This window comes from Rhinoderma darwinii, chromosome 2 (assembly GCF_050947455.1).
Source record: "Rhinoderma darwinii isolate aRhiDar2 chromosome 2, aRhiDar2.hap1, whole genome shotgun sequence".
NCBI lineage: Eukaryota > Metazoa > Chordata > Amphibia > Anura > Rhinodermatidae > Rhinoderma > Rhinoderma darwinii.
This window is the reverse complement of record NC_134688.1, coordinates 126,927,475-126,947,529: the sequence shown is the minus strand read 5'-3', so window position 1 is coordinate 126,947,529 and position 20,055 is coordinate 126,927,475. Positions and strand designations below refer to the sequence as shown.

The following is a 20,055-nucleotide window of genomic DNA, read 5'->3' as shown; positions in this document are numbered from 1 at the left end:
AAGTTTCTCATACTAGTAAAATTAAGGTAGTCACAGCATTCAAAGTCTCTAAAAATATGTAGATGCAGCTACTAGATGTTTTCTAGTGGTTCTTTAAGCTCCAGTACAAGTAGTGTACATATGGCAACACTAATAAATAAAACAAACAAAATTTGACAAAAAACAAAAAGGTGTTTATGACATGGATATCTATCGAGTGGAAGAAACTAACAGAACAAAAAAAGACTGTGGACAGGTCTTCATTCTAACTTGAACTACTGTAGAGAGCCAACAATGACTCAAGCTATAGTTTGGGGCCGGAGTTAGGGCACCATAGGCTTCTTCGGTGCTCTAACTCCGGTTCGGATAAAGCGTGGGAGATATGGGTATTGCGTTAGAAATTTGGCACAACAAAAGAACCCATATTACGCTAGTCTTAAAGTGGCCATGGTCGGAGGAATTAATTTATGAAGAACCTCTTCAATAAAGGATCCCTGGCCAAAAATATTGTAAGCCCGGAGGATATATGCCCGATACAAATTTTGACTTAAAAAGGTTTGCTGTTTTTATGCAAATAAATGAAAAGCTATATAACTTTCTAATATACTTTGTGTTTCAATTATTCACTATTTTTAAGATCATTGTTTGCGGTCAGTATATAAGAACACTCTGCCAACTGGTACAGACAAAGTTCTGCTCTCAGATAAGCAATGGATAGAATTGTATCCAGTGTTAGCAATGATAAGCAGCCTGAACACCAGGATAATACCAAGTAATAGCAAACTATCAATCTATATTTTATATACCTCTCAGCGAAGGGCTCATATATGGACAGTGACGACAGGAAAAGCTGATGCTCTGCTCGGGAAGTCCAGGGCCAGGAAACTCCTGACGTCACTGTTCATGTATGGACAGTGACATCAGGAGTCGTGCTTGAGTCTCTGGGCAGAGCGCTAGCTGATGCTTCTCCCTGGGACTCCAGCACTAGGGAAGATCCTGAAGTCACTGTCCAAATATGGACAGTGGCAACAGGAGCTCCCACAGTGACAGAGTCCTGGGTAGAGTGCTAGCTGATGGTCTGCTAGGGACCAGCAATAGTCAAGTCCTGAAGTCACTATCCATATATTGACAGTGACATCAGGAGCAGTACTGGAGTCCCCGGGCGGAGCGCTAGCTGATGCTCTGCTCAGAGACTTCATGGCAGGGACCCTTTTAAACGGCCATCACTTGGATGGCATCCAAGTGACAGCCGGTTTTTACATGGCCCCACTGCATTGTATGGGAGCCGTGTGGCTCTGAGAAAAGCCCGGAATAGGGCATGCTCTATTTTTTTTGACGGCTCGGTAAAACGGGCCGTCAAAAAATCGGCCGTGTGAATAGCCCCATTTGGGTTAACAGATTTTAATGCAACTGTGTGACGGCCATTAAAAAAAACCACACTTTTTACATTTACAGTTACTAAGCATTATTTGCATAAACCTGGAAAACCACTGTAACGAGGATGTCAGCTTTCCTTATGTAAAGAGTAAATATCCTGGACTACTAGCTAATGCACTTTGATTAAAGAAAGCTATTAACACAAAAAGGAAAAAAAAAAAATCGAGGCTTAAAATGTTTTGAAATTTGTCCAGTAAGAACAAATGATCTTTTACTGGAAAATGCTAAACTGCAGCCAGAGCGTGATAGATTTATTCTTACTGATATATAAATGATTTAGCAAAAAATATAGATTTCCACCGTTAAAAGCTTTTGAAGGCACTGAATAGTTCCTGGCATCGCACTCTATAAGGAGCTCCGGCAAAGACTGTACACTGTATGGGCGGGAGTGTGGCACGGCTATTCTTTTAATACTTCAAACATTTATTTTATGATGCGGTTACAAAACGCGTTTTATGTGTTGCCCAGAATTAGGGGGTTCTGCTGTACTAACATGACCCAGCTTACATGTAGGAACAATTTCAGCTATATGCAATATTATCAGTGCAGCAATACATGTAGTGCTATTATCCAGGTCAGCCAACTGCATATAAATGACAATCTAACCGTCATAAGATATAGTGATCTACTACCTTGTACTTTTCATGTGCAGAAGGTTAACGGCCCTGTGGTACTTTCTCTTATAGTTTTTTTTCTTTCTCTAATAAGTTTCAGGCTTAGTGCAAAGTCCAGGCTCATTTTCAAGAGTGAGGATATATTTTTTACGTTCCCGACATCCTGCTTAGCTCCCAAATACCTCCTGCTATTCTGCTACTTATTTACCTTCAGGTGGCTATATATTGATTAACGCTATCTACACATATTATAACAGCACTAAACAGGATTTATTTATTTACACAGTTTACCGCCTTCCACTTTCAAATTAAACACTTTAGGCTTTTTCTGCTCCTAAGGAGAAATTGGAAAAGGTGGGTTGCAGCAAGTGAAGACACGTTTATCAAGTTTCTAAGCAAAAAAAAAAAAAAAGCAGAAGCCATTAAAAGGTTGAATATTCTAAAACCCCTTTATGGGGAAAGTCTCCCCATATGATGTACTGGCCTTCTGAAAGGTTTGACTTGCATACGGTGTCTCAACCTTCAGAAACGAGAAGAGTTTTATTGTAATTTATAAATTGAAGCATGCAGAAAATATCAGGAGCCGAGAGATGGAATGAGTCTACTTGAAAATTGAGTGATTTTGATTCTCGTTATAACGAACAAACATAAAAACCGATTATTACTGTAAGACTAAACCTGTGCACCAGCATAACGTACATCACTACAGTAAAGCATCAACGTCCAGCGAAAACTTAAGAAATGTAGCTTTAGGGTCAGTTCACACTGTTTTTTGACGTGGAAACCGCGCCAAAAAACGGCCGAAAATGCCTCCCTTTAATTTCAATTGGAGGCGCAGGCGTTTTTTCCCGCGAGCGGAAAAAACGGCTCGCGGGAAAAAGAAGGGACATGCCCTATTTTCAGGCGTTTATGCCTCTGACCTCCCATTGACATTAATGGGAGGCAGAGAAAGCTTATTTCGCAGCTTTTTTTGCCAGCGGACGAAAAACGCAGTGAAAATCGGCGTGCAGGCAGAGCAAAATCTGCCTCAAAATTACAAACGGAATTTTGAGGCAGATTTTCTGCCTGCAAAAAACTCTGTGTGAACCCAGCCAGTGCTTTTTACCAATGCTGGGAGAGTCAACATATTAAGGGAAAGCTCCAATGTTTATGAAAATCAACCAGAGCACATTTCTGGTTGAAATAACGGCCTTCACACAAACCTATATAACTCAATGTGGCCGTTCACACGGCCGTTGTTTCAACGGACCGTGTGAAGGGTCTGGGAGAAAATAGGACACGTCCTATTTTTTCACGCTTCACGCATCCCTCCATAGACTCTCAACTATGGGGGATGTGTGACACCGTGTCCCGCAGCGCAGAGCACGTTGCACCTTGGACGTGAAAAACTGCAGTTTTTCACGTCCGAGATGCGCAACGCTCGTGTGAATCTGGCCTTAATGGAATATGAGTAAAGTATGGGACTCTGAATGACATTAAAGAACATACCAATTTTGTACTGTTTTTCTTATCTTATTGAGGACTCCATAAGGTTATGTTCACGCGCTTAACAAAAAAAAGTCTGAAAATACTGAGCTGTTTTCAAGGGAAAACAGCCACTGATTTTCAGCCGTTTTTGAAGCAACTAGCAGTTTTTATGGCCGTTTTTGGAGCTGTTTTTCTATTGAGTCAATGAAAAACGGCTCCAAAAAGTCTCAAGAAGTGACATGCACTTCTTTTTACGCGACCGTTTTTAAAAATAGCCGCGTAAAAAACGCCCCGTGGGAATGGAACGCCATTTTTCCCATTAAAATCAATGGGCAGATGTTTGGAGCGGTTCAGCTCCTGCATTCTTAGCCATTTATCGGGGCGTTTACGGCCCGAAAAACGGCTGGAAATAGGTCGTGTGAACATACCCTAATAGTTACGAATGTAGCAAAGTTGAGCTTGGCTGATAACTTTCAAAGTGCGATCACACAGCAAAAGCCGATGTACTGTGGCAAGAAACTTTAAAAGTCAAGTTACAGATTGCTACAGCTGTCATTTACGGCCGAAAATAAGCCGCGTGAACATACCCTTACTGTAATCAGTAACGTGACATATGGGATTGGGAGATATTGTAGTGCAGTGAACCTGATCTTTTAGTTTTTGAATACAGTTAAGCTTTGAAAAGCATGGGGAGAATTTACAGCATCCCAAATAAAAGCAACGGTGGAAACTAGTGTAGTTGTAAACAGTGTTATTGCTCAAATTATTATTTTAATCCTTTTTCCCAATAGTGCTGCTTGGTAAATCAATTTAATTACAGCTGCCATTTCTCCAAGGAAGGATGAAATAAAAGGAGAGCAACAACATAATAATGGGCCACTCCTCAACTTGTTCTTTTTACTAGTTTTAATCTCCCGCATGTATTCTTCTAATATGTTTGTATTGTTTTAATGTACAGCTAAGGCGTTGTTCACACCAAATTTTTTCTCTACATTCGAGGTATAAGACAAGAGTTTGTCCCAATATATACCACTGATGTAGTGCTGCCACTTATCCCACTGTATAGACCATATAGTGGGATACGTTGCTCATAGGATACCATAATAAGTAGTAGTAGTAAATAGTAACATAGTTGGGTCTTACTGTATTTTAATAAATCTGGGTCACAGTGTTGATCATGATTACAATAAAGTGTTTTCTGCAATGAGGTTACATGAGAGATCAGGATTTGTAAGGATGTTCCTCTAACACTCATTTATGTAAAAAAGATTTCCCAAGTGTTTAGAGTTTAGACCTATGTAGGCTGTTGTAGGAATCAACTACCACAGACGCAGCATCCAGTGATGGTATAACGAAGACCTTTAACCCCTTAGTGACCAGCCCATTTTAGGCCTTAATGACCAAGCTATTTTATTCGTTTTTCTATAGTCGCATTCAAAGAGCTATAACGTTTTTATTTTTTCGTCTACATAGCTGTATGAGGACTTGTTTTTTGCGGGATTAGTTGTGCTTTTTAATAGCACCATTTTTGGGTACATATAATTTTTTTATTAATTTTGATTAACTTTTTTTGGGGGGATTATAAAAAAAAACTGAAATTCCGCCATTGTTCTATGCGTTTTTAAATTGACGCCGTTCACTATGCGACGTAAATAACATGTTACCTTTATTCTATGGGTTGGTACGATTACGGCGATACCACATATGTAGAGGTTCTTTATGTTTTACGACTTTTGCACAATAAAAACTCTTTTGAACTAAAATTATTTGTTTTTGCATCGTTGCTTTCCAAGAGCCGTAACTTTTTTATTTTTCCATCAATGTAGTGATTTTTTGGGCTTCTTTACTGCGGGACGAGACGTAGTTTTGATTGGTACTGTTTTGGGGTGCATGGCACTTATTGATTCATTTTTATTATGACTTTTTTGGGGGGCAATGGAAAAAAATTGCAATTTCACCATTGTTTTTTTTTACGGTGTTCACCTTGCGCTTTAAATTACATATTAACTTTATTAATGGAGTCATTACGGTCGCGGCGATACCACATATGTGTACTTTTATTTTATTTTTACACTTTTACTAAATAAAACCACTTTTTATGGAAAAAAATGGTTTTATTTATTTTTTTACTGTCATTTTTATTATTAATCTTTATTTCACATTTATTATTTATTTCATTAGTCCCACTAGGGGACTATACTGTGCGATCTTCAGATCGCTGCTATAATGCTTTGGTATACTTCGTATACCAGAGCATTATTGCCTGTCAGTGTAAATCTGACAGGCAATCTGTTAGGACGTGCCTCCGGCGCGTCCTAACAGGCATATGTCCAGGGTAGACCTGGGGGCTTTTATCAAGCCCCCGGCTGCCATGACGCCCCATCGGAGACCCGCGATTGCATTTGCGGGCCGCCGATGGGTGACAGAGGGAGCTCACTCCCTCTGTAAACAAAGTTAAATGCCGTGGTCGCTATTGACGGCGGCATTTAACGGGTTAAACGGCCACGATCTAAGTAAACTTCGATCGCGGGCGTTGGAGCAGGAGCTCAGCTGTCATCAGACAGCAGAGCCCCGGCTCCAGCCTGCACGGGAGACCCGTGCAGGACTTAGACTAGGCTCACGTGAAAAGGTGTCAGCCTAGCCTAAGGCCCCTTAGTGACTCACGTGAAAAGGCGTATTGGTGGTCACTAAGGGGTTAAAGTTCACTTTTCTACTTTGGGAGATTTTTGAAATGGTGATTTTCCAAGCAGGACATATACCAAAAACGTGGTGCGAACAAAGCCATACCGTTAAATAACTGTAGTTTCGAAAAACTTTTAATATGTCAGAGACATTTCAGAAGTTTTGATTGTTGAAATAAAGTTGTCGAAACGCTTAGCTGAGCGTCCTGTGTATTTTAACTGAGATTGGCGCTCTCTATTAGGATGAAAACGGTCTCATAGACATAAAATAAAAAGGACCTAATTTATGGTACAAACAAATCTAAACAGCCTAGGAAGTTTGCCTTATCATTTAATCACAGTCCAACGTTTAACACAGATGTACAATTCATCGTTACTGGGACATCATTAAAAAAAGATAGTGACTTCTATGAAATAGCAAAAAACCAACCTATTGTCTAATTTAACCCTCTCCCAACAGATGACAAGCGGTTACGTCATAGCCGGGTAGGGGAGGTACGGAGCTGGCTCACGGGCGTAGTATACTCTATACAAAGTGGGTATCGGCTGTAGGTTACAGCCGATACTTCACAGTAATGTGCGGGATCGCGAACCTGCTCGTTTAACCTATTAAATGCCGCGGTCAATAGCAACCATGCCATTTTAATTGTTCGAAAGAAGCAACCTCCTCTAATAGGTCTGTTAGGAGAAAAAGATGGCAGACCTGGGGCTTAATAGAAGCCTGTCAGAAAGAGGATATTCTGCAATAAATTAGTGTTGCAGTACACTAGTCCTTCTCAATGGATATCAAAAAGTTAATTTATTTCAGTAATTTAATTCAAAAAGTGAAACTCATATTATATAGATTCATTACACACAGAGTGATCTATTTCCAACATTTTTTTTCTCTGAATGTTGATGTTTATGGCCAACAGTTAATGAAAACCCAAAATTTAGTGTCTTAGAAAATTAGAATATTGGGTAAAAGTTGAAGATTGTAGACTCGTGGTGTCACACTCTAATTAGCGAATCAACACAAAACATCTGCAAAGGTTTCCTAAGCCTTTAAATAGTCCAACAGTCTGGTTCAGTAGGCTAAACAATCATGGGGAAGACTGCTGACTTGACAGTTGTCCAGAAGACAGTCAGTGACACCCTCAACAAGGTAGGTAAGCCACAAAAGGACATTGCTAAAGAAGCTGGCTGTTCAGAGTGCTGTATCCAAGCATATTAATGGAAAGTTGAGAGGGAGAAAAAGTGTGGTAGAAAAAGGTGCACAAGCAACAGGGATAGTAAAGAAAACACCATTCAATAATCTGGAGGAGATTCACAAGGAGTAGACTACGCCTGGAGTCATCGCTTCAGGAGCCACCACACACAGATGTATCCAGGACATGGGCGAATACCGTCACACTCCTTGAGATAAGCGTCTTACCTGGGCTAAGGAGAAAAAGGACTGGTCTGTTGCTCAGTGGTCCAAAGTCCTGTTTTCAGATGAAAAGAAATTTTGCTTTAAGTTAAGTCTGGAGGAAGAGCGGAGAGGCACTCAATCCACGTTGCTTGCGGTCCAGTGTGAAGTTTCCAGTTAGTGAAGGTTTTGGGGGGCCATGTCATCTGCTGGTGTTGGTCCACTGTGTTATATCAAGTCCAGAGTCAACGCAGCAGTCTAGCAGGAAATTTTCGAGCACTTCATGTTTCCCTCTGCTGATAAGCTTTATGGAGATGCTGATTTCATTTTCCAGCAGGACTTGGCACCTGCCCACACTGCCAAAAGTACCAATACGTGGTTTAATAACCACAGTATCGCTGTGCTTGATTGGCCAGCAAACTCGCCTGACCTAAACCTCAGATAATCTATGGGGTATTGTCAAGAGGAAGGTGAGAGACACCAGACCCAACAATGCAGACGAGCTGAAGGCCGCTATCAAAGCAACCTGGGCTTCCATAACACCTCAGCAGTGCCACAAGCTGATCGCCTCCATGCCACGCCGCATTGGTGCAGTAATTCATGCAAAAGTAGCACCGACCAAGTATTGAGTGCATATATACTGTACATATTAAAATTCATTTTTTAAATTGGGCTTATTTAATATTCAAATTTTTTGAGAGACTACATTTTGGGTTTTCATTAACGGTTAACCATACTCTTCAACATTAAAAGAAAAAAATGCTGGAAATAGATCACTCTGTGTGTAATGAATCTATAGAATATAGGAGTTTCACTTTTTTAATTGAATTACTGAAATAGAATATCATCAAAAAGGTAATTTAATTAATTGAGAAGGACTAGTATAGTGCAAGCGATCCAATGATCGCTGGTTCAAGTGCCCTAGGGGGACTAATAAAAAGAATACAAATCCGTTCAATAAAAGGTTTTTTTTATGTACCAAAAAATGTAAAAAGTAAAAAAAAATATTTTCCTATTATTCCCCTAAAGAATTGCAAAAAAATAAACATAATTGGTATCGCTGCATCCGCAAAAGTCTGAACTTTCACAATATATCATTTTAGAACCCACTTAGTGTACGCTGTAAATAAAATAAAAACCACCAGAATCATTGTTTTTTGGTCACCTCATCTCCCACAAAAAATGAAATAAAAAGTGATCAAAACCTTGCATGTTCCCCAAAATGGTACCATTAACAACTACAGCTTGTCCCGCAAAAAATATGCCCTCATGCCGCTCAATTGACGGAAAAAATAAATAAAAGTTATGGCTCTTGGAATTTGGCGACAAAATAAATTTTTTATTTTTTACAGTTAATTTTTTTCCTTGTAAAAGTAGTAAAACATAAAAAAAACTATATAAATTAGGTATCGCCGGAATCGTATTGACCCACAGAATAAAGTTACGATGTTGGTTTAATTGCACAGTGAATTCCATAAAAACAAAGTGAAAAAAATAATGGAGGAATCTTTCTTTTTTTTTAATTTTCTACCCCACAAATAATGTTTTCCCGTTTCCTACTGCATTATAGTGTACAATAAATAGTGCCATGAAAAGCTACAACTGGTCCCACAGAAATCAAGTCCCCATAGGATTCTATCGACAGAAAAATAAAAATAAAGTCATGGCTTTTGGAAGGTGGTGAGGAAAAAATTAAAACCTAAAAAACGGCTGTGGTGGGTAGAGGTTAAAAGATCGCACAACCTGTGAGACAAATTGGTTAATAGTAAATTCATCTCTAGTCACGGTACTTGGTAGGGCCGTTCTCCTTCTCCTGGTAACCATACATCTGGTAATGGTTATTTCTGTAGGTACATCATAAGAGATAAATATATTAGGTTGGGGTCATTTTTGAAGTTAGAGCCTTAATTACATGCCGTATGGACTATGTACTGTATTGCATTAAGTGCCCGTATCATTTTTTCTATAATCGGTAAGTCAATTAGATTGATGTTCGTAAGATTTAGAGAACATTGTAGATCGATAATTACTGGCAATGGTTCCCCATGACTAATTCAACATATAAGAGAATGTCACGGAGCTGATGCTACTTGTACGAGTTTTGTGTGTTTAGTATGCTGGTCATAGTAGACGTGAAACATTACTGGAAAGCGAAACTATGTGAATTGCTCGACTTGATTCTTTGTGCCCTATGGGGTTAAATGATCGTAATGATTGGAACACTAAGCGAACATAGCGATGATTCATAATATTTATTCTCATGCTCTCTTTTTTTAATGTTGTGCTTATGTACGGCCATCTTGAAATAACGTTATGTACGTTATTTTTTGTAGCATCAAATGGGATACTTTGTTGCAGTCATGTGATAGTTATAAATACACATATGATACACATCATGTTAGGCACAAGGACGTAGCATCATGTGACGTGAAACGGCTGTCGTGTTTGGAGTACTGCGTTTTGCTCCTGCAGCCCATGTGTTTTTTGTGGAAAGAAAATAAAGTGAAGAAACATTGAACTGATGACTGCCATGTCTATTTTTCGTAGATCTTTGGCATGTTATATCATCTTTACATTTTCATGCGTATGACACAGAGAACCATCCTAAACCTTCTGATAAGTTTTTTTCGTTACCACGTGAGGAACGCTACAGTTACCATATTGACGTGTATGGTGTACGTGCCAATAGAACTCTTTTTGTGTATATTTATTATCTGAAATGTGTTGTGTCCATCTCCCTCATCATATTTGCGTTCTACGGTTACATAAACACACTAATTAGAGCAATATGAGAATTGTAAAATTTTGATTTTGAATAAGATTTTGGCAACTTCTATTCAATTCAGTGGAGGGAAAAGTGTGTGACACCTCACCCATACTTTCAACATTGTTGGAATCCTAACTGCTATTAACCCAAGGATGTGTAATGCTGCCATCAGATTAGTTGTCACGATACCAGAATTCAATACCGATACTTCGTGTAGTATTGCGATACTCTATACCAAAACGATACTTTGCCAACAAGAATAATAATTTTAAAAAAAAGTTCTTCCATTTTCTGATGTGAGGCACGTTGTGTGATGAATTTTGAACCTCCATGTGCCTCACATTAATAGTAATTAACCGCATCAAGTTCCGTCATAATGGGCAACATTGGGTTAATGTGTGAGGCACATGATGGGGTTAATTACTATTAATGTGAGGCACATGGAAGTTCAAAATTCAGAATACCTCGTGCCTCACATTAATAAGTGCAAGAAAGCAGTTTTTATTTTATTTTTTAACAGCATAAATCATCATGAATGACGCCATAAAATTGTTATGACTATACCGAATATGTGTATATTTTATGTATTAAGACTTACTTTCATGTTTATTGTAAAAAATGTGTGTATTTTTTTTTAAATTTAACATTACTTTATTTTTAAGCTTTAATGTACGGGCATATATATATATATGCCAGTAAATTAGCCTGCGTGCTGATAGTACACAGGCAGTTAGGACATACCCAAGTATGCCCTAACAGGAGATCTTGTCAGACAGCCCTCAGGTCCTTCAATGGAGCCTGGGCTGCCTGCCCATATATGGTATGTCCCTCAATCGCGTCACAGGAATTCCCTGCGACTATCCAAAGGGCATCCCCCTTCTCATTTTCTCCTTGAATGCTGCGGTCAGCTTTAATCGCAGCATTCAAGGGAATAACGGCGGAGATCAGAGGTTTCTCCGATCTGAACCATTAGAGCGGAGCTGCGGCTGTGTAATACAGCAATTCCTCTGCTCCTGACAATAAGTGCGCGCGATCAGCATGATGTGATGCGGCCGACGCTGCAATAATGAGCGGCGGAGCAGGCACTGAAGACAGAATATGGGGGTGTTTTGCAGTGCGCCCGCCATGTTCTGTCTGCAGTGCCACCGCTCATTAGTGCAACGCTGGTCACATCACCTCATGCTGACTGCACGCGCACGCTTGTCAGGACGCAGGAGCGGGACAACAGCTGTATCACGCAACTGCAGCCCCGCTCTAACAACATTCATGTGTTACTATACTTAACTGTGCGGCCGCACAGCTTAGTATCGAAATACATGAAATAACGGTATTGAACTGTTTGAGGATGCACAGTATCAAAACAGTATCGAAGTTTAATGCATCGTGTAACCTTACATCAGATTATTCTGTATCTCTACCTTACCAGCACATTTATAATTATACAAAACATTAACTACTTACCACAACTATACTGCTTACATAGGTGACAGTTGTGCCATCACAATGTTGTTTGTAAAAGTAAGCCCTTTGTCATTTCAGACAGCTATCTCATTTGACACATGAATGGAGAGAGAAAGAAAAGTCACATAATGTAGAAAAAATACCTACAATGCATTCGGAAAGTCTTCAGACCCTTTAAATTTTTTCACATTTTCTTATGTTGAGGCCTTGTGCTTAAATAAATATTTAAGTTTTTTCCCATCATTCTGCACTCAATACCCCATAATGACTATGTGAAAACAGAATGTTAGTAATCTTTCACAAGTTATTGAAAAGGAAAAACTAAAATATTGCATTGACATAAGTATTCATAGCCTTTACTCAGTATTTAGTTGCAGCATCTTTGGCAGTGATAACAACCTCCAGTCTTCTTGGATATGATACCACAAGGTTTGTACACCTGGATTTTCTGCCATTCTTCTCTACAGATCCTCTCAAGTTCTGTGAGGTTGGTTGAGGACCGTTGGTGGACAGTCATTTTCAAGTCTCTCCAGAGATGTTCAATTGGGTTCAATTTAGGGCTCTGGCTGGGCCACTCAAAGACATTCACAGTGTTGTTCCTAAGCCACTCCTTGGCTGTGTGTCTTGGCTGTGTGCTTTAGGTCATTGTCTTGTTGGAAGGTGAACTTTTGGCCCATTTTGAGGTCCACTCTGGGGCAGAGGCACTCTGGATCAGGTTTTCATTAAGAATATCTCTGTACTTTGCTCCATTCATCTTTCCCTCAACCCTGACCAAGAACATACATCAACTAGGAAGCAAAGAAAAATGGGTTTCCAGAAAAACAATGCTGATATCCAGAGGGTTTAAGATCAAAGCTATTTATTATGAATAAAAAAATTAAATAAAATCCATAAGTGATGTACCTACGCGTTCCTCTTTTCAACCTTGACCAGTCTCCCTGTCCCATCCGCTGAAAAACACCCCCACAGCATGATGCTGCCACCACCATGCTTCACTGTAGGGATGGTATTGGGCAGATGAGCAGTGATGCAGATGGGAGAAACTCCAGAAGGTCACAGGGTATTTGGAGCTCAGGCAGAGTGACCATCGGGTTCTTGGTCACCTCACTTACCGAGGCCCTTCTCCCCCGATTTCTCAGTTTGGTGTTCAGCCACCTCTAGGAAAGTCCTTGTTGTTCCAAACTTCTTTTATGTAAGTATTATTGAGGACAATATGCTCTTGGGAGCTTTCAGTGCAGCAGAATTTTTTTTGTACCCTTCTCCAGATCTTTGACTCCACACAATCCTGTCTCTGAGCTCTACAGGCAGTTCATCCTCCTCATGGCTTAGTTTTTGCCCTGATATGCATTGTGAGACCTTATATAGACAGGGGTGTGTCTTCCAAATCAACTCCAATCAAATGAATTTACCACAAGTGGACTCCAATCAAGGTGTATAAATATTTCAAAGAGAAATAAGAGTGTTACAGAGCTAAATTTCAAGTGTCATAACAAAGGGTCTGAATACTGATGTCCATGCAAAATATGTGGTTCATTTTTAATAAATGTGCAATAGAAATTTTAAATTCTGTTTTCACTTTGTCATTATGGGGTATAGAGTGCAGAATAATGGGGAAAACCCGTATTTTTATTTATTTTCGCACAAGTCCTCAACATAACAAAAAATGTGAAAAAAGTGAAAGGGTCTGAAGACTTTACAAATGCACTATAACCGATACAGAAAAAAAGAAAAAAAAAGTACCCTTATAATCATGAATATTACCGGAAAGGCAAAAGGAAAAAAAAATTGAATACTACAGTACAATTTTAGTATGTTTTAATATTACTATTTGTTACCATTCCTATATTTCTTTATACTTTGTCTTTCTAGATTGTAAACTCTGCCAGGATCCTATAATCATTTTGTTTCATTAAAGGACGAGTCACGAAAAAAAATTTTTTATATCAATTTGCATTTAGTGTTTTATTATAAAATCTTTTATTTATGTGTGTGTTTGTGTTTTACTTTTTTCTTTTTCTAACTTTTACTTCACTATGGGGGCTGCCATTTTGTTTTTCATCTCTGTATGTGTCGAGTAACGACACAAACAGAGATGGAATATAGCAGCTACAGTGCATAGGAGTCAATGAACGGGAGCCGTTCCATTGACTTTGCTCTATGGCTCTGTACTGCGCAGACGCAGGTCAGAGTCACACAGAGCAGAGCAGCTGTTTGCAGGGAGAGAGCAGGCGCCATCTTGAAGACCAGCTGCACTGCAGGTAAGATGTGTGTCTCTGCATGTCCCACACTCTATCTCACAGACCCCCGCTCTCGTGACCCCCGACGGGCCCCCCCATCCGACACCCCCCCCCCCCCAACGTATGAAGGACACATGATGAAACTGCACTGGGAAAGCCCTGAATGATAAATCTCTAGTTGTGCTGAGACTGCTTGGGGATGTGACTAATGAACCTCTCAGTCTCAGCACAATTAGAGAGATTTATCATTTATCGTTCAGGGGTCTGGGAAAGCTGGGTGACCACCATTACCCCTCCTACTGGAGTGTGAGAGGTTCATTAGTCACATCCCTAAACACTCCAGTAGGAGGGGTAATGGTGGTCACCCAGCTTTCCCAGAAGCACATATATCCAGGAAAGGGCTGGATGGACGGGCTGAGGGTGCACAGGGCTTTTGGTGATCCCCCTCTGTCATGTGATCGGACCTAGGTTACTGGTTCATCAGACGGGGTTCATGTGACTATAAATCTGTCCATAACAAGAGACAGTGCACTCAGGACAAGCCCTGCCCTCATGCCGTAGTTGTGTGGTTCTGTCTGCAGTGATGGCGGTGGGCGGCTCTGACACCCGCCTCCCCCGTCGGGTCATCTCAGGACAGAAGGGGTGTCCGGATTGGAGACACAGCGCCGCACATGTCCTCAGGTTGTGTCTGGTATTACAGTTCACCTCCATTGAAGTGAATAGGACAGAGCTGTAATACCACACACGACCTGAGGACAGGTGCAGCGCCATGTTTTCCTGGACGACCCCTTTAAGACTTTTCGTGTGTGTGTGTGTGTGTGTGTGTGTGTGTGTGTGTGTGTGTGTGTGTGTGTGTGTGTGTGTGTGTGTGTGTGTGTGTGTGTGTGTGTGTGTGTGTGTGTGTGTCAAAGCGGAGTGTGCACGGGCGCCGCTGATACTTCATAGCCGCTTATCAGCTGTTTTGAAGAATCAGCGGTGATCACACCCCCCCCACCCACACACACACACACACACACACAAATCCCCCAAACACGCAAAATCAAGTGTAATCAAGCGTTTTTTTATGTGTTTTTTTGCACGTAAAATGTGCAAAAAAAAAACTTGTCAAATACACGGCGTGTGAACCGGTCAACTGAAAAGTCATTCACTTCACTTTCATCATTCTAAGGCTGGGTTCACACTACCTATTTTCAGACGTAAACGAGGCGTTTTACACCTCGATTTACGCCTGAAAAGACGGCTCCAATACGTCGGCAAACATCTGCCCATTCATTTGAATGGGTTTGCCGACGTACTGTGACGACGACCTGTAATTTTACACGTCGCTGTCAAAAGACGGCGCGTAAAATAACAGCCTCGGCAAAGAAGTGCAGGACACTTCTTGGGACGTAATTGGAGCCGTTTTTCATTGAATTCAATGAAGAACAGCTCCAAATTACGGCCGTAATTGACGCCTCGCAAAACGCGAGTACGAGCAATTACGTCTGAAATTACGGAGCTGTTTTCTCCTGAAAACAGCTCCGTCATTTCAGACGTAAATGCAGTTAGCGTGTGCACATAGCCTAAGGGTATGTTCACACACAATGTTTTCAGCTGAAAAATCGGAAGCAGAACGCCTACAAGCATCTGCCCATTGGTTTCAATGGGAAATACGGCGTTCTGTTCTGACAGGGCGTTTTTTACGTGGTAGTTTTCCAAAAACGGCACGTAAAAAGACGCCCGACCAAAATGAAGTGCACATCACTTCTTGGGAAGTTTTTGGAGCCGTTTATCATTGACTTTATAGAAAAACAGCTCCAAAAACGGCCGTTAAAAAAAGCGAGTTTGATTAAAAAATGGCTGAAAATCAGGAGCCGTTTTCCCTTTGTTTAGTAAGCGTGTGAACATACACTTAGCCTTTTGGTGTGTTCTATAACTTCTTCCAGCTTCAGAATCGTACCCAATATGGCTGCCGGACACTGCTTAGCAATTTGAAGACACCTTTACCTGGCTTGTGAGAGGGGGGGGTGAGGTTCCCTCCCACATTTACAGCAGCTGTGAGTCAGGTTGCTTTGCCTTATTCACCTTGCTGTAATTCTAGGAAGTGCTCCCCCTGGTGGCCAACATTGGAAAGCATGTCAAATTATTATTTAATTTTTAATACTTTCCACCATACGAAAAAAAAAAAAAAATACAGCAAAATTCTTAAAAAATATAATAGAAATAAGTAACGACACTTTAAAAAAAAGGTTTAATTTGCGACACATTCCCTTTAAGAGATTCATTTTTATAGAGTTATCGTTTTCATCGATGTGATGTGCATTTTCTTTTTTATTCAACGGGTTTCACTCACTATTTTTGCTTTTTTGAAGTGCATCTAAATCATTAGCAACCAGAGGATTTCCAATTCCGCTCCTCACCAATATATTACATTACAATGTGCCAGCTGTGGTTACTAGAAACTTGTGCAACAACTAAAAGACAACACATCTACATAGGACAGAGAAACTGATGAAAATACAAGAGACACCTAGGGAGGTCGGTCACAAAAGCCAATGGTATTATAAATCACAATAAAAATACTGCTGGTTAAGTATACAGCAGGCATTGGAGAAACGTAGGCCACATTCAGGTAGAGAAGACTTTATAATTCTGTAGACTTCACAGGTCTCCAATATACTTTGTGGAAAAGACCAAAAAATTACCTATAAACGGCGCTGCTAAAATGAAATTGGAGAGGTCGATAAATGTAGATAATAATTTAATAGGCTAACACGTAGTCTATTAAACTATTGTCTACATTTATCGACCTCTCCAATTTAATTTTAGCAGCGCCGTTTATAGGTAATATTTTTTTGTCTTTTCCACAATTTCTTGGCGGTAAAATTTTCTGTTTTCCCGGATTTGACCTCGGCAGCAGCTTATCTCCTAATACCACTGCACACATCAGAGTTCTGCCTGACCAAGCACAACCTGTCAAGGTGAGCATATAGCTGATCCCATTTTTTATCTGGTTATCATTTTTATCTGCACTATGGTGGTGCCGTGCATCTTCTGTTTTTTTCTATAACACAGTATTCCAATATACTTTGACACCATTGTGTATTTGCACGCTTTATTTCCCTGAGCAGTGTCTCTTGTCAATTCTTTGTTTCTAATCTCTAATAAATACAGACATTTGGGTATCCTATTAGAAAAGATTTATTAACCCGTTAAGACCGAAGGTTTTTTAAACCTTAATGTCAAAGCAATTTAAGTTTTTCCATCGTCGCATTCAAAGAGCTATAACTTTTTTATTTGTATGTCAACATAGCTGTATAAGGACTTGTTTTTTGCGGGACAAGATGTATTTTTTAATAGCACAATTTTGTGGTACATATTATTTATTAACCTTTATTAACTTTTTTTGATGGGGTAATGGAAAAAAACCCTGAAATTTCGAAAATTCTTCTTTGTGTGTCTTAAATTTACACCATTTACCGTGTGGTATAAATAACAATGACTTTATTCAGCGGGTCGTTACAACTGCGGTGATACCAAATGAATATAGTTTTTTTATGTTTTACTACTTTTACACAGTAAAACCTTTTTTTTTTTTTTTTTTTAAATTTAAGAACCAAAACCCTTATTTTTCTGCTGACAGCTGTATGAAGGCTATTTTTTTGCAGGACAACTTGTAGTTGTACTGGCAGTATTTTTCATTTTATATTTTACCACGTGCAGGTTAAATAATGTAATTGTTTTATAGTTGGGGTCGTTACGGACATGGCGGTACCAAATAAGTGTAACCTTTCATTTTTTCATAATAAAGGATTTTGTAAGGGGAAAAAGTGGGATTTTCATTTTCTTTACTTATTTTTATTTATTATAAACGTAAACATTTTTTTTTTAGTCCTACTAGGGGACTTAACAATGCGATCATTTGATCGCTTTTATAATACACTGCAATACTTCTGTATTGCAGTGTATTATTGCCTGTCAGGGTATGTGCACACGTAGTGACCAAAAAGGTCTGAAAATACGTAGCTGTTTTCAAGGGAAAACAGCCCCTGAATTTCAGACGTTTTTTGAGCAACTCGCGTTTTTCGCAGCCTTTTTTACGTCCGTTTTTGGAGCTGTTTTCATTGGAGTCTATGAGAAAACGGCTGCAAAAAGGTCCAAAGAAGTGTCCTGCACTTCTTTGACGAGGCAGTAATTTTACGCGTCGTCGTTTGACAGCTGTCAAACGACGACGCATAAATTACAGGTCGTCGGCACAGTACGTCGGCAAACCCATTCAAATGAATGGGCAGATGTTTGCCGACTTATTGGAGCCGTATTTTCAGGCGTAAATCGAGGCATAATACGCCTCGTTTACTCCTGAAAATAGGTCGTGTGAAGCCAGCCTTAGTGTAAAACTGCTGCCTCTGGCATAGCCTAACAGGCATTCACTAAGGGCAGACCTGGGGCCTTTAGGCCCCCAACTGCCATAAAAACCAATCGACACACCCGTGATCGCATCGCGGATGTGCCGATGAGGTGAGAGAGGAAGCCCCCTCCATCTAAAACCACTGAGATGCGGCGGTCACTATTGACCACCACATTTGAGGGGTTAAACGGGCAGGATTAGATGTCCGGAGACCACTGCTATTGGTCTCCATTTGTTGCCCTGAAGCCCGAGGCTGTTAGCAACAGCTTTGGCTTCAGGATCAAGGCGCCCGATTTGCGGGAAACAACTTCTGAAGTGCCGCCGTGAAAAGGTGGCGCTTCAGTAGAACTACCCTTTGCGGCCACTGTAAAAAGTCTATACGGCAGTCATTAAAGGGTTAAAAAAACAAGGCAAAGGAAAAGTGGAGTAGTTACCAAGTGCAACCAATCAGCTTCCAGAAGCGCTCCTGAAAATGAAATATCCAATCTAATTGGCTGCTATGGGCAGCTCCTCCACTTTTTCTTTGCACCAGGTTTGATAAATCTCCCAAATTCATGTAGGTTTTCTTATTTTTACACTGCTTCTCCAAGGAGGGGGGGGGGGGGGGAAGTAACACTTGGAACAACAGATTTATTTTAATACCAATGACTATGAATGTACTGCATGTCTTAGAACTCTTCCAATATTTATTTATATTTTCCTATAGGTTGTAAAGATATCACCCAATAAATAATCCACCACTAGAGGGCCAAACAAAGAAATTATAGAAATGAACCTTTATTCAACCCTTTTAAAAAGATATATCTATCTATATTTAGATACAGATATATTTGATTTGTTTTGTGTGAATTTATTATAGGTTATCTGCTTACAATTAAAAACAGTTATAAACTATGTGCTTGCCTCTATTCTTGGTCTCTACCAACTAGACATCTGACAAATTAGTTTGAAAATTTTCCAACATTTGTTCAAATCTGAGCTGGAAGAAAGTCTGAATGACAACTAACTTGTTCAACATGTACGTTTTTATTTTGACAGACAAAACGGAGGTTCACAGGGCATGCTGGAAACGTTAGTTCAGAAACCGCTGGAGAGTCACAGGTTGGAAATCACTCGTGTATATATAGTGCATTACAAGGGTGTGCAGTAGACATTTGTATTTACCTAGTTAACTCCTAACTCATGCTGTGCTTTCCAACGATGGAGCATCTTCCCCTGCCCACACACTGCTATTGTCATCTTCAATTAAATGTGTATTTAGGGGGTAACGGTCAATAACTGGCTTCAGAACTCGTGCACAGTGCCTGTACCACTCCTTTAGTGCCGCTTCCGTTTACTGCCGCTCAGGCTCTGCCCGATGTCATGTGTTTAGAAATATTCTCCCCTAGAAGCAATGGCACAATTTATTCTCTGCTAGATAGTATGGAATCAAACAGGAAAAAAATAAATTCTTATGCCTCCATTCGAAAACGGAGGGCTCAGCCCTATTATGGCTCTGTGCAAAACAGTACCGTAATACGGACATGAGTATGAGCCCCAAGATAGGGGTGCCAGGCTGCAGACACAGGAGAAATGGAAGAGAAGACACTTCGGTTTAAGATAAACAACATTATTTTAATGAGCGGTGAACTGCGCTGG

At 40.1% G+C, this 20,055-nt stretch overlaps 1 protein-coding gene across 8 annotated transcripts in view; it reads right to left on the bottom strand.

The window, feature by feature from the left end:
- The window catches only part of ENOX1 (ecto-NOX disulfide-thiol exchanger 1), a 686,747-nt gene that overhangs the window by 343,601 nt on the left and 323,091 nt on the right, over positions 1–20,055 (bottom strand). The gene's annotated exons all lie outside the window — the stretch shown is intronic.